This window comes from Falco punctatus (assembly GCF_963210335.1).
Source record: "Falco punctatus genome assembly, chromosome: 3".
NCBI lineage: Eukaryota > Metazoa > Chordata > Aves > Falconiformes > Falconidae > Falco > Falco punctatus.
The window spans coordinates 74780348-74807651 of record NC_137582.1 but is presented as its reverse complement, the minus strand read 5'-3'; the positions used below and the strand labels follow the sequence as shown (position 1 = coordinate 74807651).

General features: G+C 45.0%; 2 long non-coding RNA genes across 2 annotated transcripts in view; one reads left to right on the top strand and one right to left on the bottom strand.

Moving 5' to 3' along the window:
* Positions 1-5101: 5101 nt before the first annotated feature.
* On the top strand, positions 5102-21177 carry LOC308060658. Its single transcript, XR_013926823.1, has 3 exons — positions 5102-15732; positions 16471-17820; positions 20847-21177. It is a non-coding gene; the product is annotated as an uncharacterized lncRNA (long non-coding RNA).
* Positions 21178-21432: 255 nt separating this feature from the next.
* LOC308060657 overlaps positions 21433-27304 on the bottom strand; it is a 33163-nt gene continuing 27291 nt past the window's right edge. Inside the window, exon 2 of the long non-coding RNA XR_013926822.1 lies at positions 21433-25643. This is a non-coding gene — a long non-coding RNA (uncharacterized lncRNA). The remainder of the gene's footprint in view (positions 25644-27304) is intronic.

The window sequence follows — 27304 nt, the reverse complement described above, 5'->3', positions numbered from 1 at the left end:
CCAATGGAATAGACTGATCGGGGCGAAATGACCCTGCATTCACCTTGCTGTAAAGTTCATGGTGCAAATTATCATGAGTCACTCTTTCCAGAGGTCCATCAGAACTTGTGTAACTAGGGAAGAATAGCAAATTCAGTTTTTATAATCAGAGGCAATATAGTAGGGCCAAAAAAGTAGAATTAAAAACATGTTGTGTGTCATTGCTGCAAATGTCACTGTGATGTGAATGATCATCCTTCCACATGCTTTTGTTATTGTCAGGCGTTGTCTAGTGTTAGCAGCACGCGCAACAAGACACACCTTGAAGACCTTGCATGCCCAGTTAGTGACAAACTTCACTCCGGGCTTTCCAGATCCCAAACCATTTTCTACTGACTGGTAGCAGCTGGGGGTTGCAAGTGGAACATGATTATCAGTTTTTCCATGTGGAAAGCAGTTCATGGAGCTCAGGTGTGTTTGAGATATGGCAAAATTAACTGACAGTTAGAAGAACTTACCTTCCTGCACCTGAAAGTTAAGCAGTCATTGGTCATTCCAGGTTTACATTGCTGTCCATCACCATCTGAAATCCTCAGTGTCAAAAGTTGAGCTGACAGAGCAAAAATCGCCATGTGGAAGAACAGATCATAGAAGTGCAACAGAGGAACCAGGAATGTAATCTGTGCAACGTGGAAATGATGTGATGGAGCACTGGGAATGTTGCCTTAGAACTCCTTGCATTTTTTTTTTTAAAGGACCTGCTATTTTCCCTCAGTGTGATGCAAATGCTGTAAGAATATGCATAACTGCATTTACTCATACATCTTCTGCTGATACAACATCCTGCTTTAGGAAGCCCTCTCCATCAACCTTCTGTACGTACATTTTTACTGATGTATTGGCAACTGTATGCCAGGAGAAATGCTACCAACAGCACTTTCTCATGGAGATGTTGTTTTAGTAAGCACAAGAATTCAAGCAAGTTCTTATCCCTAAGCAGTGTGAATCCAGTTGCAATATGAATGTATTTGAACATTACAGAATTCATAAAACTAGCTGCAACTTTGTAGGTATTTTCCCACCTTTTTTTAAAAAGTTTGGCTCTGGATGTATTTTCTCCTTTTTTTTTTTTCTTCTAAATTTCTTCCTGTTTTTGTTCTTGTCCTCTTCCTTGCTTCTGTTGCTTCCCCCAATCCCTTTATGAAGGATTAGGTCTTTGACAAAGCAATGGTTATCTTATAATAATACTGTCTCTGTGGAATAGTCTCTAATGCTTATCTCCTACTTCAATAAAAAGGTGCTTAACACAAAAGCCTGTTCTTTCTGATACTCTTTCATTTAGTCTAAAGCATAAATTTGATCTAAGCATAAAGTGATCTAAGTAGGCAGGCATTTGGCTAGTTTTTCTCTTAATGTTACGTGGACCAAGAAATCTAGACTGCTTTCACTACAGTCATTAATGATTAAAATGAGATCTCTTTGTTTTGGACTAATTTAGAAATGTAGGAGAAAGCTCTAAGAGGAAATGTGAGATTTTAGGTACCTGGTAAAATATTGCATAACCTCTACTAGTCTTCCTTTATGATTTGTCTTAACAAGTCATTTCTACTTGTGTTAACTTTGTCTAAATATTGAAATCGCTGACTTTTGTTATAAATAATTTTCTAAGATTGAAATCTGTTTTCTTTATTGGAGGTACAAAGAAAATCAGTGAAGCCTGGTGTTTATTTACTTGGGACAGAATGTTTTTGTTGTCTTTTGTCAGTCATCTTCTTTTAAAAGATGCAGTTAGGAACATACGCAAATTAATTAAAGATTTTTCTGGCCATCTATATTCTTCTAACTAAACTTTGATTTGTTGTAGAAAAGAGTCAGTTTCAAAAATATGTCAGGTAAGGTGGGTCTTTGTTTTCAAGAAAGAACTGTTGATTAAGGGAAGGAGAAATGAGCATAAGATGCATCTTCTTCGCCTTCTATAAATAGTCTGCAATAGGTAGCAGACCTATGATTTAGTACCTAATTAAACTTGGGGAAGTACCTTAATATTTGGACTGTGTAGCATTCTTTGGAAGCTTTTCCACTTTGCAAAATGCAAGACCTGGTTCTTAGCCATCAACTGCTGAAAAGAAATCTGAAATATGTTTTCAATACTAAAAAGTGGATTTATAAATAAATTGGTGTAACAGCGACTGTAGCAGAAAACCTCAAAAGGTGATATGAAACAAGATTGTTAGTCCTAAGCATCTGTTCATTATCTGTAGTAAAAAGGGTAATGTTGTATTGGAGAGGACTGATGGTGTACTGCAGATTTCATGTTAACAATCCTAAATCTTAACCTAATATTAAATTATGTTCTGAACTCTGACTTGAAATAGTAAGGACACGGACTTTCTTTCAGTGCCTTTTGGTAACCAACTGTGAGGTGGTGTTTAGTTGGGTTGGTTTTCTTGAGTACTTCACATGGGTAATGAGACTGTACAAAAAATTACTTCTTTGGCACTGTATGAGTAAATATGGAAAGTGTATCAGGTAGCTGTTAAGGACACCTTGGTTAATATAAAGTTGCTTTCAATTTAAAAATTTAAGATAATAGAATGCCATTATCCCTTTTGTGTAATGTGTAATGAAGGCATGCTGGAAGTACAGCAGTGTGACTGAAAAATGGGAGCTGCCTGAGCTAATTGTTAACTTGGAGTGCCTGGGTGTAAGGGAGGTTGGACACTGAAAATGAAAGCTTGTTAGAGGGAGAAAAGAGTTTTCCTCCATAAATCTATTCCATGTGGCAAGAATTCCACTGTTGACCCCAAAAGCCCAGGTCCCTCTCTGAGGGAAGAGGGCACAGGCACATTTGAAACGAAGCACTGTAAGGGCTCAAGTTGCCAAAGGGATTGTAGCAGTTGTCCTCTTGATCAGCTCCAGAGCTGTAAAATCCCACCAGCTGTGCAGAGCACTTGCAGGAGTGGCACATCTAGAGTGAGAACTGGACACACTCCAGCTTCTGCCAACCCTGAAAACCAAGCTGTGATATGCGTGGGGGGGGGGGGGGAGATACAGGGCCTAATGTTTGGATGTGCCTGTGGTGATGCAGGTTGAGGAAGACAGAAAAACACTATGTCTGCGTGGCTGGGTTCAGACAAAATGGCCTTCATTGTTTATACTAATTATTTATATATCTTAGACAGTACATGTGTCAAGACCCTGAGAGGTTTTTGTGTTCTTCTTGCTTGCTGTTTGCTGTTGCTGTAGGTGATCGTCTGCTGTGGTTCTAAGTTTCGGTTCTTCACACCCTATTTACATACCTGACAATTTGTGGCTGTCTTAAAGGTACACAACTAAGTCTTTGAAGTCAACTAACTTGTCTGCAGACCCCAACAATTCCCCCTTTTTGTTTTTGAACAGCTAGTACCAGGGTTGCCATGTTCTGCAGGGCCCTTGCAAACACGATGGCAAACAAGGCCATAGCGAACAAACAATACTGTCGGTTGAGTGAATGGATGCCAAAACGGCTGACAGTTTCTCAGATATTGGCAACGTGTTGCTGCAATGGGGCGCCTAAAATCCATGCAGCACATACCATCAGAATCCTCACAGCCATGTTCTTGAGCCAACAACAAAAAGCCAATAGCTGCTCTGTTTTGTATGGAATAATGGCAAATTTGACTCACATTCTTAACTGCCTAACAAACAAGGTGATTTAACTCTTTAATATTTTCCCTGCTGTTACTCCAGAGAAGAGAAGAACCGCTGCAGTATGTTCCCATCAGTTCCATGAATCAACTACATCATTATACGATTCATCCAAAGTTATGTTGCGTTTAAGCGCATTATGTTTTTCAAAATGTTCACGTGTTGATTTCTGCGGGTGTCATGGTCCCATCATAGCCTTCTACTACATTAGCATCTACATAAAAACAACTATCGACGTTCGAAGTGCAAACAATATCAACTTCTTTTGGGTTAACATTATACAGAGGTAATCAATTACCCAAATATCAAGACTTTCAGTAAGATTCGTCATTCCCCACATGCATTCACTTTTTTGCAACGATGTCTGCAAATCAGTTTCAAGGAAGGGCACACCACACAAGGACTGGTTCAGTAAGGAGGCCACACATTAGTTGGGTTCACTGGCGGCAGCAGTGCTCCCACGGTCTGGCACGCTAAGCTCAGGCTGCACACAGTGAGCATCATGGACCTTCATCTCTAGAAACACAAGCATATCCTCTCCCCCAAGTTAACAATTCACGTGGTCCCAACCAATGCCCGGTACAAGGGTCTTTCATGCGTACTAAGACACCTTCATGCTTTTCCTGCTTGTCACCAATTAACACAAAGTGCCACGCGATGGAAGGCACCACATGGTCAGCAGAGATTTTCAGGAAGTTCCAAACATATCATGCTTTCTCTAATCGTGCCTCTGCGGTCATTCCCTTCATTCCCTTTTTTCTTTTTTTTTTTTTTTTTAATAGCAAAATACATTTCAACCTCTGTAATACAGTAGATTATAAACAGCTTTTCTGCGTGACAGAACACAGTCACCCCGTACTGTGAAATGGTTTTTTACAAGTCCTGTACTACTTTCCAAGCAAATGGTGTATGAACATGGGGATTACCAGCACCCGCATCTCCCAATACAACAGGATATGCGTGCGGCGCATCGGTGGAAGGAGTAGGAAGATCAAGGAGCGGTCCGCCTATCTGTTCTACTAAATTCCAGTTTCCCTCTCTTAATGCCCCATCTCTCACAGCCCGCCAAAATCGCCAAGGGTCTCGCGGCATTACCGTACCACTGGAAACTGGATTTTTCCGCTTCCACCTTCTTCATTGCCTGTGACTGATAACGTTGTCGTAACTGGACCCGAATCCTGGTTTTCGGCATTTCCATCCTGCGCAGGCTGGGGCAGAGCAGCGGAGGATGAAGGGGTGTGGGCTGGCACAAATGTCAGGGGGTGTCAGGGTGGCTGGGATCGGTCCGCCAAGGCTTCTGCTTGCCGTCCTCGGAATCGGTATCGAGTATAAGTTGATGCAGTTGGAGAGATTTAGAGTATTCAGGGCACTGAATGCTTTTGTATTTAATGTCCCAAGACTGTTCATAGTTGTAGAAATTACAACAAAAGTGGGTGGTGTCTGGTAAAGGACACAGACTCTCCCCCTCCTCCACCCCCTCATCCGCTTGTCTGCATTCTGGAGGGGGATACAGGGGAGGTTTGAATGAATCACCCTCATTCGCATTTTGCTGATTTTGCAAGCCCCTACTCGCATTTTGCTGATTTTGCAAGCTCCCACTTTTGTCTGGTGGACTTCGCAAGCCCCTACTTGCATCTTGCTGACTTTGCAAGCCCCCCCTCGTGTCTTGCTGACTTTGCAAGCCCCCACTCGCATTTTGCTGATTTTGCAAGCTCCCTTTTGCGTCTTGCGGATTTTTGAAGCCCCCTACAACATGTCTGAGCAGTCGCCATGTAGGCAAAAGCCTCGACGCCTCTTTGTCTCCTTTCTCCAGAGCTTCTGACAGTGTTGATAAGAAGCACAGAATTACTTTACAGTCAAAAAGAGTCTTAACAGATGTATTGGTCTAATGTTAGAGGGATGTAGTATAATTGTTAAGTGATGTAAAAAGCTAGGGAAGGTATGTGTTATATTATGTAATTGTATAATAAATCAATGAAATAATTTCCAGTAACAGGTGCTCAAGGGATTGCTCTTTAGCAGTGGCTAAATGTACATGTTTTCAAACTGGCACGCCCAGATAATTAGTTTCAACAGGGCTGTCCAATGAGCTTCCTGGATCATTAATGTTGATTTTTTTATAAGCTTTGAAATGCTGGAGAAATAGCACAAAAATGGCTAACGTGCCAACATTCAAAGAGGGTAAAAGGCATGACCTGGATAATTACATAACTGTATGCTTGACATAACTTCTAGACAAAATTATAAGGGACCTAATTAATGAATTAAACAAGTGTTGCATAATTAGTGCCAATCCACATGAGTTATAGGATAACCAGACAATGTCAAGCTAGCTTGATATATTTTTGACGAAATTAGTAACGGTTGCTAAAGCTAAAAGTGTCAATGTGATACTCTCTGATTTCTGTGAAGATTAGACTTAGTAGTCCGTATGTTGGTTCATAAATGAAAGTCTTGTGTAATCAGCCAGCAATGCTTCACATGGTTTACATGTATTAAAGGACAGCTAATTCTTAGGTGTAAAATGTCAGTGTAAAATGAGACTCATCGCTGAAAGAATGTGTTCCTCTTGGGCTCTTAATGACATCCTTTCTCAACCCTATGGCACTTAGCTTCTTATCAGTGTCCTAAAAAACTATCTAATAGCTAAGGATGGTTTGCTGAGGATTGAAAGGTTAAAGCACTGTTAAGTAAGGAAGAGGATTCAGCAGTGGTACTGTTTGCACCACTTACCCAGCCAAAATTGGCACAAAGCTGATGTATTTCAATGCAATGAACTGTACAGGAAAATAAAACGCTGTCCATATTTATTCTAAAAACATAGTTCTGTAAAGTGATATCTGTAACAGCGTGAGACGCAGTTGATCATGTGTAAGTAGCAGCCTTAATAACTTCAGGCAAAAGGAAACGTTGACTATTTGATTTGACTGGGGGAGTCTGTTGATCATCAGATGGCTATGGGTTTCCAGTTCAATTCTGTGTCTTAAATAACTTTTATGGACTCTGAAGGAATAGGTACAGATGTATTGTGTAGGCATATCTTTCTGAATTTGACTTAAGTGCTTTTGTTACTTGAATACTTTGTCCAGTTTGAGGCCTGTGTTCATTAATTAATATGGCTAAATTACAGAAAGTTCAGAGAAAGCCATGGCACTAATTACAAGAGTAGAAAATGTGTAGTGAAAGATCTAACAAGCTGCTTCTTTGCACTTCCTCATAAATGAGGATAAGAGATGACTTGATCAGAGTCTACCAGTACAAATGCAGGGAACAAAACCTTCATAATGGGATCTTTAGTCTGGCTAAAAAGGATAAGATCTAGTGGCTGGAAGCTATAGACAAGCAGATTCAGACATGAGGAAAGAGGTCTTCACAGTGTGAGTTATTTGCTAAGGACTGCAGTAGATTCTGCAGCATTCCTGACTCTTACTTTCAAGGTTGATATATTCTAAAATGTGTATTAATTGAAACAAGGTGTTGTGATTTAACCCTGGCAGGCAACCAAACACCATGCAGCCGCTTGCTCCCTCCCCCTCACCCAGAGGGATGGGAAGGAGAATCAGAAAGGAATGTAAAAGTCAAGGGTAGAGATAAGAACAATGCACACATGCATGGTGGGCCTATAGTCAAGCGCTGCATTTTGTCGATCAGCGAAGCAAGGTCGCTGTCTATCACGGCAGGAGGTGTGACTTTATTCCCGTTCCTCCTCTACTGCCTCATCCTCCTCTTCGGCAGTATCTTCCTCTTTGGTGCTTACGGCAACTGCCCCTGTGGTGTCCCATGTAAAGGTGGGCAGCCATCTGCCTGGCTGCTGGGGCTGTTCCATGGCAAGTGTGCAGGCCCGGGCTTCACACTGTTCCCTGGTGGGCCTATAGTCAAGCGCTGCTTGCCATGGATTAGCGAATTTGAGGTCGCTGTTGCTTACGGCAGGAGGTGTGACTTCTTTTCTGTCCCTCCTCTGCTGCCTCTTCCTCATACGTTCTCATATGTTTTAGGCAAGACAGATAAATGCCAAGAATATTATAAATGACATATGGCAGAGGGTGGGAGTAAGAGGAGGTTGGCCCTTTCTTTAAGAATGAACAGAGAGGTAAGGTTCATGGTTAGATGCTGTCTGAGCAGAGATTCATTCCAGGCCACAGGAAGGTTCTGTGCCTCTTGATTTTTGACCTCCTTCTTATCGATGCTCTTTTCAGCCAATCAGGCCACTTAAACTCACGCTTTGGGTAGTCCATGAGAAACTCAAGGAGCTTTACTGTATAGATGCATCTTGTATGTACTCTATGTACCATAGGCAACTACCCACAAAGCAGTCTAGGTGTTCAAGGAGAAGAAATGGGATCAAAATTATTATTACTATTATTTTTATTACTACATCCAGTTCCTTATTTTTGATGCCACTAACCACTGTTTTCTTTAATGTCATAGCAGTTTCCACTTGTGCGCTTAATTTGCTTTTTCACACGTAGTCAACAGGCAGTTCATCTGTCTACAGTGCGGTATCTTAGTTCATTTATAATGTTATTGTGTTTGCACAGTCCTTAGGACAGATGATAAAATGCAAGAGTTTGAGTAAAAACCCGTGTGATTAGAAGAATCTCTGGAACTTTTGTTACAGTGTATTGGGTTTGCATAGCAAGGTTTTGGTAATGGGGAGGCTACAGGGGTGGCTTTTGTGAGAAAATGCCAGAAGCTTCCCTTATGTCCAACAGAGCCAATGCCAGTGACTGCAAGATGGACCTACTGCTGGCCAAGGCTGAGCCCATCAGCAACAGTGGTAGCGCCTCTGGGACAGCATACTTAAGAAGGGGAAAAAATGCTGGGCAACAGCAGCCGGCAGAGAGGGGTGAGAACATGTGAAAGAAACAACTCTGCAGACACCAGAGTCGGTGAAGAAGGAGGGAAAGGAGGTGTACCAGCCTATGATGAAGACAGTGGGGAGGCAGGCTGTCCCCCTGCAGCCCGTGGAGGTCCATGGTGGAGCAGATCTCCCCCCGCAGCCTGAGGCAGACGCCAGACTGGAGCAGGTGGATGCCCAAAGGAGGCTGTGACCTGTGGAAAGCCTGTGCTGGAGCAGGCTCCTGGCAGGACTTGCAACCCTGTGGGTAGGACCCTATGCTGGAGCAGGGGAAGAGTGTGAGGAGGAAGGAGCGGCAAAGACAACGAGGTGAACTGACCGTTACGCCTATTTCCTGTCCCTCTGTACACTTCTGGGGAGGAGGCAGAGAATTCAGGAGTGAAGTTGAGCCCAGGAAGAAGGGTGGGGTGAGGGTAAAGTTTTTTAGGATTTGTCTTTATTTCTGATTTTTTGCTGCATACCTTGTTCTATTACCACTTTAACTCCCCCCAATAACAAGGGGTACACAGAAAGGCTGATCTGTGCTTCTTTATCTGGGTTAGACAATGTCTCAAACTTAGTGAAGAATTTAAGTGTCGGGTGTGAAAATTCATGGTTGTTCAAAGACCCTTAATTCCTCTTCATTCAACAACGGCCACTTCTGGGTGTCACTCAGCTCCTTTTGCAATAGGTACTGAAACAGGCAGGTTGCCTGGAACTACCTTTTGTTTCCAAATGGTATTTTCAGCGTTACTGGACAAAGACTCGGGAATTCTATTAACAAGTGAGCCTGACCTCACTGAGCATTTTGCACAGCAAAAAAAAAAACCCAAAACTAACCCGCAATGATTTCCCTCCTTGTGTCATTTCCACGGAAGTAATCCCAACAAATAGTTGAGGTTGAAGCTGTGAAACTACTTAGGTGCTATGTTGGGATAATCAGTGCCCCTCACCCCACAAGATTTGCTTAATCAATATCTGAAATCCATGTTAAAAAAACAAGAATACAGTCATTATTTTATATTTAATATATTTTTTCATTAACTAGCATTTATAGTTCTACATCCTCATGATATTTCTGTATGCTTCTGGGAAACTTGCCAAGACCTCCAGAGTCTTCAGATAATTCCAGCAATGAGTTCTCCAGTCCATGCACATTTTATGAGGAAAAGGTCTTTATTTGGGGATTGCATTTTCTATTTTTACATGTCTTAACTACCTTGTTGTGAAAGGTAGAATAGAAGGTCCTGATAGATCTTATGTATATCCTTTACAATGCAAAGGAGAATCTGATAAATATCCTATATTTTAGAATATGTATTTCTTGACATTTTACAGGATGCTTTTAAGTGTTTCCTCTGGAAAAAATTACACACTTCTATTGTGTGTTTGAAATACAGCTTATCATATTCTTCAAGTGGAAAGGCCTTGGGATGCAGAAGCGCCTTTTTAGTTCTTGTGGAAAATTTCATTCCTCTACAGTGGTAAAATTTAGATTTCCCTTTCATTTACCCTTATTAGGGGTGTGTAGTATGTCAACAACTGATGAACATCTGAAAAATCCAGGTTGTGCTACTACCAAGGCAATAACAGATGATGATGCAGCACCCAAAACTGCAACTACAGTGGCTGCTTCAGCACTGGAAATGCTGACATGTGACTGTAGTGAAGCCTGGAGGTAGTGGTTTCTGCTGCTGCAGTTGTACAGAATACTGTCAGATTTTGGTGGCTGTTTTCCTTAAGCTTGAAGCAAACAAAGAATCAATCTTAAGAATTTACTTTTTTTTTAAAAAAAAAAAAAAAGGATTATATTATAAGAACATTTCTGTTATACTCAAAATCTACATCTGAGCTTACAATCATCTGCACATGCTTCCTGTGTCTCTTTTCTACATCTGCAGTCTGATTGTGAATTGCATGGTCATATGTAACTTTTTCCCCCCTTGTTCATCTTGCCTCATTTGGAGTCCAGTGCAGAAACATCAAGGGGCTGAAATGGACTGTGTAAGCAACAGCGAAATTGCTTTTTAAGTATTCCGCCTTCCAGTGACAGCCTTTTGATGTAATCTCTTGCATGTAACTTGATGAGGTTTGATATGTGTTCACTTCTTATTGGTCTGTTCAATAAGGTTAATGATTCTAGTCATGAAATTATAGAATGGTTTGGGTTCAAAGGGACCTTTAAAGATCATCTAGTTCCAATCTTCCTGCCAAGGGCAGGGACATACTCTACTACAGGGGTCCTCAAACTTTTTAAACAGGGAGCCGGTTCACTGTCCCTTAGACACTGCCAGGGGCCGGACTATTGTTTGGAAAAAAATTAACGAATTCCTATGCACACTGCACATATTTTATTTGTAGTAGGCCACAAAAAACAGGAAAAAGAATGCAATATTTAAAATTAAGAACAATTGTAATCAACAACAACAAAAAAATATTTCAATGTGAACTATGGGCCCGCTTTTGGCTAATGAGAAGGTCAGTGTTAGGTTCCATATTTGTCACTGCTAGTCGTAGCAAGCGATGCAAGTGTTCATCAGTTAGTCTGGATCTGATTGGAGATTTCCGATGTTTCATTCAGGAAAAAGTCTGCTCACAGACATAGGTGCTGCCAAAGATGGTTGCAATTTTGAGTGCATGGTTCCTGAGATTATGATATGTCTCTGAGGGGAGAGATGCATAGAAATTAGTAAGGCTGCTTGATTTGAATGCATCTTTCAGCGAGTCACAAGCCTGTAGTTTGGCCAATTCCATTTGGTAAATCGAATCAACAGTTTCAATGTCAACAGAAAATGGGTTCCGGAAAAACTGTATGTCCTGTTCATGGAGACGAAGCTCTTTAAAGATAATTCGAAACTCCTTTTGCAACATTTCTGGTACATCCATACATGTTTTGTTTGGGAATGCAACTGCTGGTTTTTCTGCAGACAGGTTTTGAGTTATGGGGAGATGGCAGAAGTTTTCCTCCTTTACTTGGTTAATGAGCAGGTCTAATTTGACTTGAAATGCTTTCACATGTGAATATATATCACAGATGAGCTTCCCCTTTCCTTGAAGTTGGACATTGAAATAGTTGAGTAGCTCTGTTACATCTGTCAGAAACGCAAGGTGCCATTTCCATTCTGCATCTTTGAGCTCTGGTACTTCTTTGTTTTTAGAAAGCACAAAATCATAAACCTGTGGAAGTAAGGCATAAAATCATTTCAAAACTCTCCCTCAACTCAGCCAATAGACTTCTGTGTGGTACAGAATATCTTCATAGGCAACATTTAGCTCAGACAGAAATTCCTGAAACTGTCTGTGGGTTAGTGCATGAGCTCTAATGAAGTTAACACAAGAAACCACAATTTTCATGACAAAGTCCAGCTTCAGTGATTTACAACACAGTGCTTGTTGGTGGATGATGCAGTGTATGGCTATTGGATGTGAATGGTTGCATTTGTCCATCTCTTTGTTAATGCGTGCAACCACTCCTTTCATGAACCCCACCATGCTAGGAGCACCATCAGTTGTCACACTGAATAGTTTACCCCAGTCCAGCTCCAAATCATTCACAGTTTGCCAAACTTTCTCATAGATAGCCTCTCCTGTAGTTGTTCCTTTGATGCTTTTCAGTGCAGCAAGCTCCTCTGTGACTTCGAAAGAATCATTTGTCCCACAAATGAAAATTAGAACATCATTGCTTTCATCGAGTGCCAATGAGAAATAGCAAAGTTTTTTTTGAGTAGTTCTGCAACTGCAGATTCAATTTTTCCCCCATTTCTTCAATCCTTCGTGTAATTGTAGGTCCTGAAAGACTCACTGTACTAAATAAATCTGCCTTCTCTGGACACATCTCTTTAGCAACAGAAAGAAGGCATTCTTTAACAAATTCTCCCTCTATGAATGCTCTGCCAGTGCGTGCTATGAGCTTGGCAACTTGATAGCTTGCTCGAAGTGATGATATATTGAGCTGCTTTTGCTTCACAGAAGTATTTTGCTGAGTTGTCAGTCCATGTTTCAGTCTTAATATTTTATCTTCTCTCACTCGTCCAACCAAATAATTATATTTATCTTTATGCTGAGTTTCGTAGTGTCGATGCAAATTGTATTCCTTGAACACAGACACTGAATTCTGGCATATCAGACAAACAGCTCTTTCTTTGTACTCTGTGAAAAAAATAATCAGAAATCCACTTTACTTGGAATACCCTGCACTCGGAGTCAATTTTTCTTTTTTTTGACATGATGGTGCGCACGCTTCCTACTGGTGCTGGCTTGCTTGTCCTGCCTGGGAGCTGGAGGGAGGGAGGGAGAGATGGGAGAGCCGCCCCCCTCGCTGATGCCACCGCCCCCCTCCTCAGCCCGGCCGCGCAGTCCGGACAGGGTGGCCAGAAGGGACTGAAGGAACTTTCCCGCGCCGGGGTTCTGGCGATTCGCCCGAGCTGGCTGGACCTCGCAGTGCAGAGGCTGCCGACTGAGCTTGCCCGGCAGAGGAGATGCCCGCGCCTCTCGCCCGCCGCGCACCGCAGAGGAGGCGGCGGCGGAGGAGGCGCGGTTTGAGGCCCAGAGGCGCCCCCTGGGGGGCAGGTCGAGGACGAGGCGCTGGTTCCAGCCCGGTCCCGGCGGGTGCTTGGGGGCTGCGGAGGCCGGCGCGCAGGTGCAGTGGCAGGCAGCCATCTGCGGCTGCTGGGTTTCCCCCTCCAACCCCCGGCGGGGGGGTCTGTAAATACCGGGCGCCGGATTGAGGACCCTGGGGGGCCATATCCAGCCCGCAGGCCGTACTTTGAGGACCCTTGCTCTACTAGATTAGGTCACTTAAAGCCCCATCTAACCGGACCTTCAATACTTCCAGGTATGGGGAAGCCACAGCTCCTCTGGGCAGCCTGTTCCCGTGTCTCACCAACCTAATAATAAAACTTTTCTTCCTTGTATCTCATCTAAACCTACTGTCTTTCAATTTGAAACAGTAAGCTGTTGTCCTTCACTACAGGCCCTGGTAAAAAGTTTCTCTCCACCTTTCTTACAAGCTCACTTCAAGTATTTGAAGGCCATAATAAGGTGTCCTCACACTCTCGTCTTCTCCAGGCTGAACAACCCCACCTCTCCCAGCCTTTCTTCATAGGAGAAGTGTTCCAGCCCTCTGATCACATCTGTGGCCCTCCCCTGGATTTCCTCTTGACATGTCAGTGCTTTTACTAGGGACCCCAGGACTGGACGCAGTACTCCGGGTGGGCTTTATCACAAAAGTGGAGTAGAAGGGGAGAATTACCTACCTCAACCTGCTAACCACGCTTTTTATGCAGCCCAAGATATGGTTAGCTTTCTGGAATGCAAGTGCACATTGCTGGCTCGTGTCCACCTTTTCATACACCAGTATCCCTAAGTCCTCTGCAGGGCTCCCCTCAAATCCATTCATCACACAACCTGTACTGATACTGGAGATTGCCCACACAGGTACAAAAACTTGCACATAGTCTTGTTGAGACTCATGAGGTTTACACTGGCTTACTTCTCAAGTCTGTCAGGATTCCTCTGGATTACATACATTCCTCAAGCACATAAACTGTAACACATCATTTTCATGATATAACCCTGTTATGGTTTAACCCCAGCCAGTAATTAAGTACCACGCAGCCACTCACTCATGCTCCCCTCACTCAGGAGGGGGGGAAGGAGTATCAGAAAGGAATGTAAAACTTGAGGGTTGAGAGAAAAAAAAAATAATTGAAATGAAATGAGAAACAAAGAAAAAAAATAATAATAACAATAGCATCTAAAACAAAAGGGAGGGAGAAGACCAGAGGAAAGAAATCCAAAGGCAAGGGAGAAAAGCAAATTAGTGATGCACATTGCATCCGCTTACCGCTTGCTGACCAATGCCCAGACAGACCCTGAGCAATGACTGGTGAGCCTGGCCAAGCCCACCCCACTTTATATACCAAGCATAATGTCCCATGGTATGGCATACCTCTCCTGCTAGCCAACCTGGCTGTGGCCTCTCCCACTGTCCTGTGCCCCTTCAGCTCTCCCACTGGCAAGGCCTGGGAAATGAAAGAGACCCCCACAAGACTATTCCCACACCAAATCAAAACCACAACACTGTACTAGTGACCTAGAAGAAAATTAACTCTATCCCATCTTAAATGAGAACACACCACACTTGGAAATGAGACAACACACAGACACTCGCTCACGCCTCCCTGAGTGGAATGCAAGAGACAATGAAGAGTAAACATGAAAGAACTTGAGGTTTGAGATACAGACCAAATGTAAAAGTCCAGGCAAGAGACTACTGCATTTTTATATGGCAATTCCTATGCAACCAAGTTTCTTTTCAAAAACTACCATGCACGACTCTTAACAGATTAGCATCTTTGGAAAAAAGAAATTCCTAGGGTTCAGTGGCTTTCCTGGTAGTAGTTGTACTCCATTTTAAAAAAAATCTGGCTGTCAAACCACTGACGTTAGGCAGCCTAAAAACCCTCAGAATGTAAGGCACCACCAAAACAGGACGGTGGGCGTGGAAACAGAAAGTTTCTAGAAAGAGCCTCCTACTCAAAGTCAGAGGCCAGGAGGACCCCAGGAGTGCAGAGGCAGCCTCCAAAGTGCCAAACAAGAGAGGACGACAGCAGTTTTCTTCTTTTGTTGTTGTTTATTGTCCAGTCATGACGGTGTGGAGGCTGAGCTGCAGGTACGGAGTGAGCCGGCCAGGCACTCCTGGAACACTGTTGGCGCCAAGTCACACAAAGGAGCCTGGATGGATGGGGTGCTGCCCAGTGATCGCTGTGGCAGGTGGACCCAATGCCATCAATGATCCTTCTCGAGGCGGATCAATTTGCATGGGCTCCACATTGTCCTGTGGTGGGCTGCCATGCCTGGACCTCACATCCTACCACAGCAGATGGACACGAAACAGCCCAATGCTATTCTACCGTTTGGCCACAGCTATATGATGAACAACGTCGGTCACATGAGCGAGGGCCATTGCTCTCATGGCACGAGGTGGGATGTTCATCCTACTTCTCCTTCTCAACCTCCCCTACTCTTCCACTGAGTGCCATCTGCCTAGATACTGGGGCTGTTCCTCGGCAAGTATACAGGCCTGGGCTTCATGCTCTTCCCTCGTGAGCCTATAGGCGAGCATTGCATGCCATTGATCAGCGAAGTACGGCTACTGTCGCTTAGGGCAGGAGGTGTGATTGTCATCCTCCTCTTGCACTGACTGCTGTCCTGCAGGCTGCTGGGAGGTGCCTTCCCCTTTGGCACTTGTGGTAACTGCCCCTGTGGCGCCCCATGTAAAGGTTGGCAGCCATCTGCCTGGCTTTTGGAGCTGCTCCATGGCAAGTCTACAGGCCCGGGCTTCACACTGTACCCTGGTGGGCCTATAGTCAAGCACTGCATTCTTTCAATCAGCGAAGTGCAGTTGCTGTCGCTTATAGGAGAAAGTGTGACTTTCCTCCTCCTTTTACACTTGCTGCTGTCCTGCAGGCTGCTGCGAGGTGCCTTCCTCTTCAACGCTTGTAGTAACTGCCTCTGTGGCGCCCCATGTAAAGGCGGGCAGCCATCTGTGTGACTTACAGGGCTGTTCCACGTTAAGTCTACAGGCCCAGGCTTCACACTGTACCCTGGTGGGCCTATAGCCAAGCGCTGCTTGCCATCGATCAGTAAAGCGAGGTCGCTGTCTATCACAGCAGGAGATGTAACTTTATTCCTGTTCCTCCTCCGATGCCTCTTCCTCCTTCTCCTGCAAAGTACATTCCTCTTCGGAACTTGTGGCAACTGCCTCTGTTACACCCCATGTAAAGCTGGGAAGCCATCTTCCTGGAATCTGGGGCTGTTCCATGGCAAGTGTGCAGGCCCGGGCTTCACGCTGTACCCTGGTGGGCCTATAGTCAAACGCTACATAGCATCAATCAGCAAAGTGGAGCTACTGCCGCTTAGGGCAGGAGGTGTGATTGTCATCCTCCTCTGCAGGCTGCTGGGAGCTGCCTTTGGCACTTGTGGCAAATGCCCCTGTGGCGTCCCATGTAAAGGTGGGCAGCCATCTGCCTGGCTTCTGGGGCTGTTCCATGACAAGTCTACAGGCCCGGGCCTCACACTTTTCCCTGGTGGGCCTATAGTCAAACGCTGCTTGCCATCGATCAGCGAAGTGTAGTCGCTGTCTGTCACAGCAGGTGTGTGATTTTATCCCTGTTCCTCCTCTGCTGCCTCTTTCTCCTTGGAAGTACCTTCATCTCTGGTGCTTGCGGCACCTGCCTCTGTGGTGTCCCATGTAAAGGTGGGCAGCCATCTGCCCAGCTTTTGGGGCTGCTCCATGGCAAGTGTGCAGGCCCGGCCTTCACACTGTACCCTGGTGGGCCTATAGTCAAGCGCTGCATAGCATTGACCAGCAAAGTACGGCTACCGTCTCTTACGGCAGGAGGTGTGATTGTCTTCCACCTCTTGCACTAACTGCTGTCCTGCAGGCTGCTGGGAGGTGCCTTCCTCTTTGGCGCTTATGGCAACTGCCTCTGTGGTGCCCCATGTAACAGTGGGCAGCCATCTGCCTGGCTTCTGCGGCTGTTCCATGGCAAGTGTACAGGCCCGGGCTTCACATTCTTCCATCGTGGGCCTATAGTCAAGCGCTGCATTCCGTCAATCAGCAAAGTGCAGTTGCTGCTGCTTAGGGCAGGAGGTGTGATTGTCATCCTCCTCTTGCACTGACTGCTGTCCTGCAGGCTGCTGGAAGGTGTAGAGGGATTTTTAAAGGACCGAGGACATATGTTACCATTGTCTGGGTTGGACAACCCAGGCCTGTTAGTTGAAGCTGCAGAGCAGCTTTAAATTGTCCTGGGAACAAGCAGTGGGAGAAAGAAAAGAAGCTGTGCACAAACAAGAAGCCAGGTGCAGAGCAAGTCCTGGGAACGGCGAAATCAACACACTCTCATCGGTACACTCTGATAAGACACCTGCAGCATGCTCACCGTCAGCGACACGGACCCCACGTGGCCTGGAGACTTTTATCCAATCACCTGTGTGTAAAGTCGGGTGAGCGGTCGGTTTAAGTTATAAATATGACCTGTTTGTTTAATAAAGTGAGCACGGCATGTAGCCATATTGGTGTGATTGTCGTGACTTGGCTGACTCTCCACGGGGGACCCTCTTCGTCTGGCGCCCGAACAGGGATCCATTTATTTGCTTAAATGCTGTTCATTTAAATGCGGAATCTCCGTGCATCGGACCCGAAGGGAAGTTGTCCGATTAGGGAGCTAGATGTCGGAGGTGGGCAGAACCTGGAAGGCGAAAAGCGGAGTCCAGAGTTCGGTGTGGAGCTGCAGATCGCACCCCCGCCGGTGGTAAGGCCGCGTAGAGTAAATCGCGGCGGGGCTCCCCGCTAAATTCCTCTCTGTGAGGGGGCGGGGGGGGCACTACGGAAGACCGCACCGAGTGTGGCGGGGCTTCCCCGCTGATATCCTTTCTGTGGGAGGGGGGAGCTCTGAGAAGACCGCGATGGAATTAGACGCGGCAATTAAACTGTTAACTAGCATCCTCCTTAAGAGAGGGGAGGGCGTTAAAGAGGCAGAAGTGGAGACCTTAGTTCGCTGGGCACGAAAAAAGAGTAAGATCCCCGAGCCCGTGTTATTGTCTAGTATTGCGGAATGGAGAGAAGTGGGAACTTGCCTCTGGGATACTACGGTCGAGGGAGGTAAAGAAGGAAAAGAAGCTAAAGCGTTAGGAGCTACGTGGCGGTCGATAGTTAACACTCTGGAAACTATGAAGGCGGGAAAAAAAGTAGCGGCGGCAGCCCTAGAAGCGTTGGGGGGAGATGTGGTAGAAAAGCCGGTGGAGCAGAAGGGTGATTCACCTAAGCCTTCTCTCTTGGCTACACTTTTCGGAGTTGGGCATACTCGTCCTATGAAGGGTATATCCGCCCCTGCGTGTTCAGCAGTGCCGGAGCTTTTAGATAAGACACCGAACACTCCTCGGGAGTCTGCTGTAACTGAGCCGAACCCGGAAGAGGCGGCTGAGCCTCACCAGGAGGGCGGGGCAGCGGGTCCTGCTGCACCAATCGGAGCTGTGGGTGGAGCAAGACCAAAACGGAGGGTGGCGACAGCTCGTAGGTCACATCAGGGCGGGCAAAAGCGCCGTCCGATGACGTGTCCTCCTCTTCCAGAAACATCACCGGACGGGTTTGAGGGGGAAGGCGGGGAGAAGTCTTGTGATAACAATACAGAGAAATCCTTACAGGAGGTAATAGATAAATTAAGAAACCTGGTAAAGCCAGTTAAAATGAACCTGCCTACTACTTCAATACCTGTAATTCCTCCAGTTAGCCCAACTACCCCACCGATACTGAACTTGAGAAAAGATCCGATTCTGCAGCGTTGGCCTGGTGTATTTGTGTTGCTGTTTTGGAGGGTGATTGGCAGGTGACCAGCTCGTTAGCTTGTCCAGTACTGATTAATAATCTTGATGCACATAACTGGGACATAATTTATGGAAGGTTAATGATCAGATTTTAGGGATGGGAGTGTTGCAACCTGCTCTGCCACCTTTCATGATGATCCCTCAGATTTGGCAAATTGTTGTGATAGACTTGAAAGACTGTTTTTTTTTCACGATTCCCTTACACCCTGGTGACACACAAAGAGACTCACTAACGAAGATTTGCAACCATTCCGATCCTGGTTGCATGGCACCGAAGCCAACAGTCCTTGAACTTGTTCACCAGAACAGTGGGCTGCCCTAGAAGTTGTGTCCCGCAAGATTCAGACTGGCTGGCGTGGTCGCCAAATGGCGAATCATCCGTTATCTTTTTTGGTTTGTAATGTTGCCACTTCACCTTTTGCCCTTATTTTGCAATGGCAAAAGAAAAAGGGGAAAAATACAGCAATCATTTTAGAGTGGTTGTTTTTGCCATTGCAACCCAGACATCATATTTTAAGTCGCCCTGAAGCAGTAGGGGCCTTGGTGAAAAAAGGAAGAGACAGGATTGTTGAAATTGATGGGACTGAACTGGCAGATATCAGTATTCCAGTCAGTGGTGATGATTATGAGTGGCTCCTGAGACATTCAACAGCCATACAGGAAGCCTTGTTGGCTATACAGGTGTTGTACACAACAACCGGCCAAAAGGACCTCTCTGGAAGATGTTAGAACATTATCAGTGGATTGCGAGACCGTTATGCTCAAAAAGACCAGTTGACGGGCCAACAGTGTTTACAGATGCAGGACGAAAGATGAAGAAGGCTGCGTGTGTTTGGCAATCCAATAATCAGTGGCAGAAACAAGTGATTACCGGTGAACCACGGGACAACCTTCAAACCTTAGTACTGAAAGCAGTGTGTTGGGCATTGGGAAGCTGGAACAATACACCTGTAAACATAGTATCAGACTCATTGTACGTAGTTGGTGTAGTACAGCGCATTGAAGATGCCTTGTTGAGAGAGACAAAGAACCAACATCTTGGTGAAATGTTTATACAACTGCGTAGTACTCTTTGACAGAAAAAACATTAATTTTGTATTATGCATATTAGAAGTCATCAGTGGACCATTGGGTTGGGCGAAGGTAATGCTAGAGCTGATGAAGCAGTCAGCTGTCTGGCAATAACTCCTCCAACAAAGAAGTTTGAAGAAGCTCGTAACAGCCATGAGATGTTTCATCAGAATGCAAAGTCTTTACATCGACAGTATCAAATACCCATAGCAGATGCAAAGGGTATTGTCCGCTCCTGTTCTCAATGTAGTCATCATGGACCTGGTTTAGGGGTGGGCACTAACCCAAAAGGTCTGAAGGCACTTCAGGTTTGGCAAATGGATGTAACACATGTACCTGACTTTGGGAAGCTTAAGTATGTGCATGTCACAATTGACACCTATTCTCATTTTATATGGGCCACTGCACAAACCGGTGAAAAGGCATTACATGTGGAGAGACACTTGTCTTGTTTTGCTGTTATGGGAGTACCTGTAGAAATAAAGACAGACAATGGTCCAGCGTATAGTAGTCAACGAGTCGCTAGGTTTATGACAGCTTGGGGAATTAAACACGTTAAAGGGATTCCTCACTCCCCAATGGGGCAAGCATTTGTTGAAAGGGCAAACCGTACCCTGAAGGATTATCTTCAGAGACAGAAAGTATCGCAGGACATAGATGTAACTAAACGGTTGACTAAGGTGTTGTTTACCTTAAACTATCTCTCCCTTACGGAGGGTAGAGAGGGACCACCTGTTGTTATGCATCACCAAACAGCACGAGGGAACCAAACAACTACAGTTCCTGGTTTGAATGTTCTGTATAAAAATATGGCTTCAGGTGTATGGGAAGGACCTAATCCGGTGTTATTTATCGGTAGAGGTTTATTTTTGTATCTCCACAGATAAAGGACCTATATGGGTCCCTAGCAAGTTTGTGCAACCTGTATGTCAAGATCAGAAGACGGAAGAGAAGACTCAGAGCGAGCAGACGGAATAAACTGTCTATGTTGTAAGGGATGTAACCCGCGGCTATTGTGCCAGTGTATGCTATGTGGGGTAAAACGGTTCTGTAAGCCAAAGCTTAAATGTAAATGGTGTAAAGAGTGTATGTGTTTGATTAGTAACCAGGCATGAAGCAAGAGAAAGCATACGACTAGTGTAATACCATGCTGATTGGAGACAGCATACATCATCAGAATCTGTGAAAGCACAGATTTGTGGGGTGGAATGTGGGGGGGGGGGGGGGGGAAAGGTGGAAATTGTAGGACTAAACATGTTTAAGTGGTGGACTTGGTTTACGGTCTTGATGAATTTTTTACCCATTGGCCAAAGTATTTTTGACATCTTGCCTAGGACAAACATATGGGTGACATGGGCAAATATTATGGGAGTAACAGACTTTTGTTTAAGTCTGCAACAAGCAGACAACCCCTTTAGAACTTGTTTAATTGGTATTCCCCTGCAAGAGAATGAAACAAATTTTGATGGTTTTTGGAATGTTAAAACAGTGGATCTGACGTCCAATCAGAATGGTACATGTATGAGTCCAAATGAGCAATATGTTTGGCCTTCTATGCATAATGCAGCGTGGCAGAAGACGGTTATTGAGAATTTAAATCAGCCACATCATTCACCTTTGCAGGAGTTAGACCTATTGGCTAGCGTTGTACCTGTTGAATATGTTAATGTAACTGCAACTGGTATGGCAGACTGTACCCACATGTCATCACCACTTCAACCCGTGAATGGAACTGGAGTAATTTGGTTTGGTGACCTGTGGCAGTTATGGCTAACACATCAAGGTGAATGGGGGTTTTATACAGGGTTTCAAAATCTAACCGGTTCACTTATTTGGGGTGAATTGAAACTGGGGGTTTCCATATAGATGTATCAGGGGGTTATCAGTTGCCACCAGGAGTCTTTCTGATATATGGGGACAGAGTGTGGCCAGGGATTCCTTTGTATCCTGTCAGTGGACCATGTTATTTAGGGCGTTGGACTTTGCTGCACATATGAAAGACTTATTAAAAATGACTCAACAATCTCATAGATCACGGAGGGCACTGCGCACCTTTGATGAAACATGTAATGACCAAGTCAATCTACAGTCTGTAACAACAAATGTCCTAGCCTCTATATTTCTGCCCGGGGCAATGGCTGCATTAAATGCTAAAAATATACAAAGGTTAGCATGCTGGGGAGAGAAACAATTTAATCTTACATCGCAGATTTTAAATTCGTTATTGCTTGATGTAGATAGTGTTAGGCATGCTACGTTACAAAATAGAGCTGCAATAGATTTTTTGTTATTAGCACATGGACACAGTTGTGAGGATTTTGAAGGGATGTGTTGTATGAACCTTTACGATCATTCCATATCGATGCACAAGAAGTTGTCACAACTGCAGGGAAACATGAAGCATATTCCTGCTGATGACAATCCCTTTGATGAATGGTTGAGAGGACTGGGGATAACAGGTTGGTTAAAGACGTTATTGATGGAAGGAATACACTTTGTTAATACATTGTTGTAATGTTTTTAGTTTTGAGCTGTTTATTTTCTTGTTTTTAGTTTTGAGCTGTTTATTTTCTTGTTTGAAGAAAGGTTTAACATCTACGGTGAAACCATTGTCTGGGTTGGACAACCCAGGCCTGTTAGTTGAAGCTGCAGAGCAGCTTTAAATTGTCCTGGGAACAAGCAGTGGGAGAAAGAAAAGAAGCTATGCACAAACAAGAAGCCAGGTGCAGAGCAAGTCCTGGGAACGGCGAAATCAACACACTCTCATCGGCACACTCTGATAAGACACCTGCAGCATGCTCACCGTCAGCGACACGGACCCCACGTGGCCTGGAGACTTTTATCCAATCACCTGTGTGTAAAGTCGGGTAGCAGTCAGCTTAAGTTATAAATATGATCTGTTTGTTTAGTGAGCACAGCATGTAGCCATATTGGTGTGATTGTCGTGACTTGGCTGACTCTCCACGGGGGACCCTCTTCGGGAAAGTGCCTTCCTCTTTGGTGCTTGTGGCAAATGCCTCTGTGGTGCCCCATATAAAGGTGAGCAGCCATCTGCGTGGCTTCTGTGGCTGTTCCATGGCAAGTGTACAGGCCCGGGCTTCACGCTCCTCCATCGTGGGCCTATAGTCAAGCGCTGCATTCCGTTAATCAGCGAAGTGCAGTTGCTGCCGCTTAGGGCAGGAGGTGTGATTGTCATCCTCCTCTTGCACTGACTGCTGTCCTGCAGGTTGCTGGGAGCTGCCTTTGGCACTTGTGGCAAATGCCTCTGTGGCGTCCCATGTAAATGTGGGCAGCCATCTGCCTGGCTTCTGCGGCTGTTCCATGACAAGTCTACAGGCCTGGGCCTCACACTTTTCCCTGGTGGGCCTATTGTCAACCGGTGCTTGCCACTGATCAGCGAAGTGTAGTCGCTGTCTATCACAGCCGGAGGTATGACTTTATCCCTGTTCCTCCTCTGGTGCCTCTTCCTCCTTCTCCTTGGAAGTACATTCCTCTTTGGTGCTTGTGGCACCTGCCTCTGTGGTGTCCCATGTAAAGGTGGGCAGCCATCTGCCCAACTTTTGGGGCTGTTGCTGGGCAATGTACAGGCCCGGGCTTCACTCTATTCCCTGGTGGGCTTATAGTCAAGCACTGCATTCTCTCAATCAGCAAAGTGCAGTTGCTGTCGCTTGGGGCAAGAGGCATGATTGTCATCCTCTTCTTGCAGTGATTGCTGTGCTGCAGGCTGCTGGGAGGTGCCTTCCTCTTTGGCACTCATGGCAACTGCCTCTGTGGTGCCCCATGTAGAGGTGGGCAGCCATCTGCCTGGCTTCTTGGGCAGTTCCATTGCAAGTTTACAGGCCCAGGCTTCACGCCGTTCCATCGTGGGCCTATATTCTAGTGCTGCTTGCCATCAATCAGCAAAGCGAGATCGCTGTCTATCACAGCCAGAGGTGTGACTTTATCCCTGTTCTTCTATGGTGCCTCTTCCTCCTTCTCCTTGGAAGTACATTCCTCTTTGGCGCTTGTGGCAACTGGCTCTATGGTGTCCCATGTAAAGGTGGCAGCCATCTTCTTGGCTTTTGGAGCTGTTCCATGTGGTGACACAGGTCAAGGTGGACTGAAAAAACACTATGTCTGCTTGGCTGGGTTCAGACAAAATTACCTTCGTTGTTTATACATATATTTATATATCTTAGACAGTACATGTGTCAGACCCTGAGAGGTTTTTGTGTTCTTCTTCTTGCTTGCTGTTTGCTGTTGCTGTAGGTGATCGTATGCTGCGGTTCTAAGTTTCGGTTCTTCACACCCTGTTTACATACCTGACAATTTGTGGCTGTCTTAAAGGTACACGACTAAGTCTTTGAAGTCAATCAACTTGTCTGTAGACCCGCTGCAGACCCCAAAAATTCCCCCTTTTTGTTTTTGAACAGCTAGTACCAGGGTTGCCATGTTCTGCAGGGCCCTTGCAAACACGATGGCAAACAAGGCCATAGCGAACAAACAATACTGTCGGTTGAGTGAATGGATGCCAAAACGGCTGACAGTTTCTCAGATATTGGCAACGTGTTGCTGCAATGGGGCGCCTAAAATCCATGCAGCACATACCATCAGAATCCTCACAGCCATGTTCTTGAGCCAACAACAAAAAGCCAATAGCTGCTCTGTTTTGTATGGAATAATGGCAAATTTGACTCACATTCTTAACTGCCTAACAAACAAGGTGATTTAACTCTTTAATATTTTCCCTGCTGTTACTCCAGAGAAGAGAAGAACCGCTGCAGTATGTTCCCATCAGTTCCATAAATCAACTACATCATTATACGATTCATCCAAAGTTATATTGCGTTTAAGCGCATTATGTTTTTCAAAATGTTCACGTGTTGATTTTTGCGGGTGTCATGGTCCCATCATAGCCTTCTACTACATTAGCATCTACATAAAAACAACTATCGACGTTCGAAGTGCAAACAATATCAACTTCTTTTGGGTTAACATTATACAGAGGTAATCAATTACCCAAATATCAAGACTTTCAGTAAGATTCGTCATTCCCCACATGCATTCACTTTTTTGCAACGATGTCTGCAAATCAGTTTCAAGGAAGGGCACACCACACAAGGACTGGTTCAGTAAGGAGGCCACACATTAGTTGGGTTCACTGGCGGCAGCAGTGCTCCCACGGTCTGGCACGCTAAGCTCAGGCTGCACACAGCGAGCAGGTGTCCATCGTGGACATTCATCTTGTGATAAACGCAGCCATGATTCATGTCAAAAATAGAATTTATAGTGTGATAAGTGTAATTGTTGTACCATGTGTAAATCTGGGACCTGTATCACAATTGTAACGAATGGGCACTTGTGATTCTCCTTTGAGTCAATGTAAAAGCTCCCCCTTCCCCTGAGGCAATCGCTGCTTAGGAAAGCCTGCCAAAGGAGACAAAGAAAGCATGCCAGGGAAAGCCCGCCAAAGGAGACAAAGACCTTGAGATTTGAAAAAGCGCGCCAAAGAGGAGCTGATAGGAGGAGAAGGTGTACCCTAACGACCCAATGGGGAAAGAGCTGAATGAACATCCGGCGAGAAGAGATTGGTCAAGATCCGGGCATAAAAGATGCTGCTTTTAGGACTCAGGTGTGCGTGTGGTGAAACTAATTGAGTTCTCTGTGCACCCAGCGCTGTTTTTGCTTATTGTTTCTCAACCTAAATTGATTGAACCCAAAATAAAATTTTTTAATTGTTATCATTTATAACAATCTCTAGGAACACAAGCATATCCTCTTTCCCAAGTTAACAATTCATGTGATCCAAACCAATGCCCGGTACAAGGGTCTTTCATGCGTACTAAGACACCTTTATGCTTTTCCTGCTTGTCACCAATTAACACAAAGTGCCACGCAATGGAAGGCACCACATGGTCAGCAGAGATTTTCAGGAAGTTCCAAACATGACATGCTTTCTCTAATCGTGCCTCTGAGGTCATTCCCTTCATTCCCTTTTTTTTTTTTTTTCCCTTTTTTTTTTTTTTTTATAGCAAAATACATTTCAACCTCTGTAATACAGTAGATTATAAACAGCTTTTCTGCGTGACAAAACACAGTCACCCCGTACTGTGAAACGGTTTTTTACAAGTCCTGTACTACTTTCCAAGCAAATGGTGTATGAACATGGGGATTACCAGCACCCGCATCTCCCAATACAACAGGATATGCGTGCGGCGCATCAGTGGAAGGAGTAGGAAGATCAAGGAGCGGTCTGCCTATCTGTTCTACTAAATTCCAGTTTCCCTCTCTTAATGCCCCATCTCTCACAGCCCGCCAAAATAGCCAAGGGTCGCGCGGCATTACCGTACCACTGGAAACTGGATTTTTCCGCTTCCAGCTTCTTCATTGCCTGTGACTGATAACGTTGTCGTAGCTGGACCCGAATCCTGGTTTTCGGCATTTCCATCCTGCGCAGGCTGAGGCAGGGATGAAGGGGTGTGGGCTGGCACAAATGTCGGGGGGTGTCAGGGCGGCTGGGATCGGTCCGCCAAGGCTTCTGCTTGCCATCCTCGGAATCGGTATCAAGTATAAGTTGATGCAGTTGGAGAGATTTAGAGTATTCAGGGCATTGGTGGGTGGTGTCTGGTAAAGGACACAGACTCTCCCCCTCCTCCACCCCCTCATCCTCTTGTCTGCATTCTGGAGGGGGATACAGGGGAGGTTTGAATGAATCACCCTCATTCACATTTTGCTGATTTTGCAAGCTCCCACTTGCGTCTGGTGGACTTCGCAAGCCCCTACTCGCATTTTGCTGATTTTGCAAGACCCCACTCGTATTTTGCTGATTTTGCAAGCCCCCACTTGCATTTTGCTGATTTTGCAAGCTCCCTTTTGCGTCTTGCGGATTTTTGAAGCCCCCTACAACATGTCTAAGCAGTCGCCATGTAGGCAAAAGCCCCGATGCCTCTTCGTCCCCTTTCTCCAGAGCTTCTGACACTGTTGATCCTGTTATAAACAATCGAAATCCAATTTTATAAAAAAAATTACAATTTTATTTGGATTCAATCAATCTAGGCTGAGAAGCAATAAGCAAAGCAGTGCTGGGTGAGCGGGGAGCCTCCATTAGCTCCACCACATGCACACCGAGTTCTAAAAGCAGCGTCTTTTATACCAGCATCTTGACCAATCTTTTCTCACCAGATAATCGCCTTGTTCTTCTTCCATTGGGTCATTTGAATTGCTGGGGTATGCCTTCTCCTCCTATTGGGTCTTTTAGAAGTCTCGAGGTCTTTGTCTCTTGGTAGGCTTTTCTCTTACTGGATCTTCTGAGAGTCTCATGCTTTCATCTTTCGGCGGGCTTTTCTAAGCAGCAATTGCATC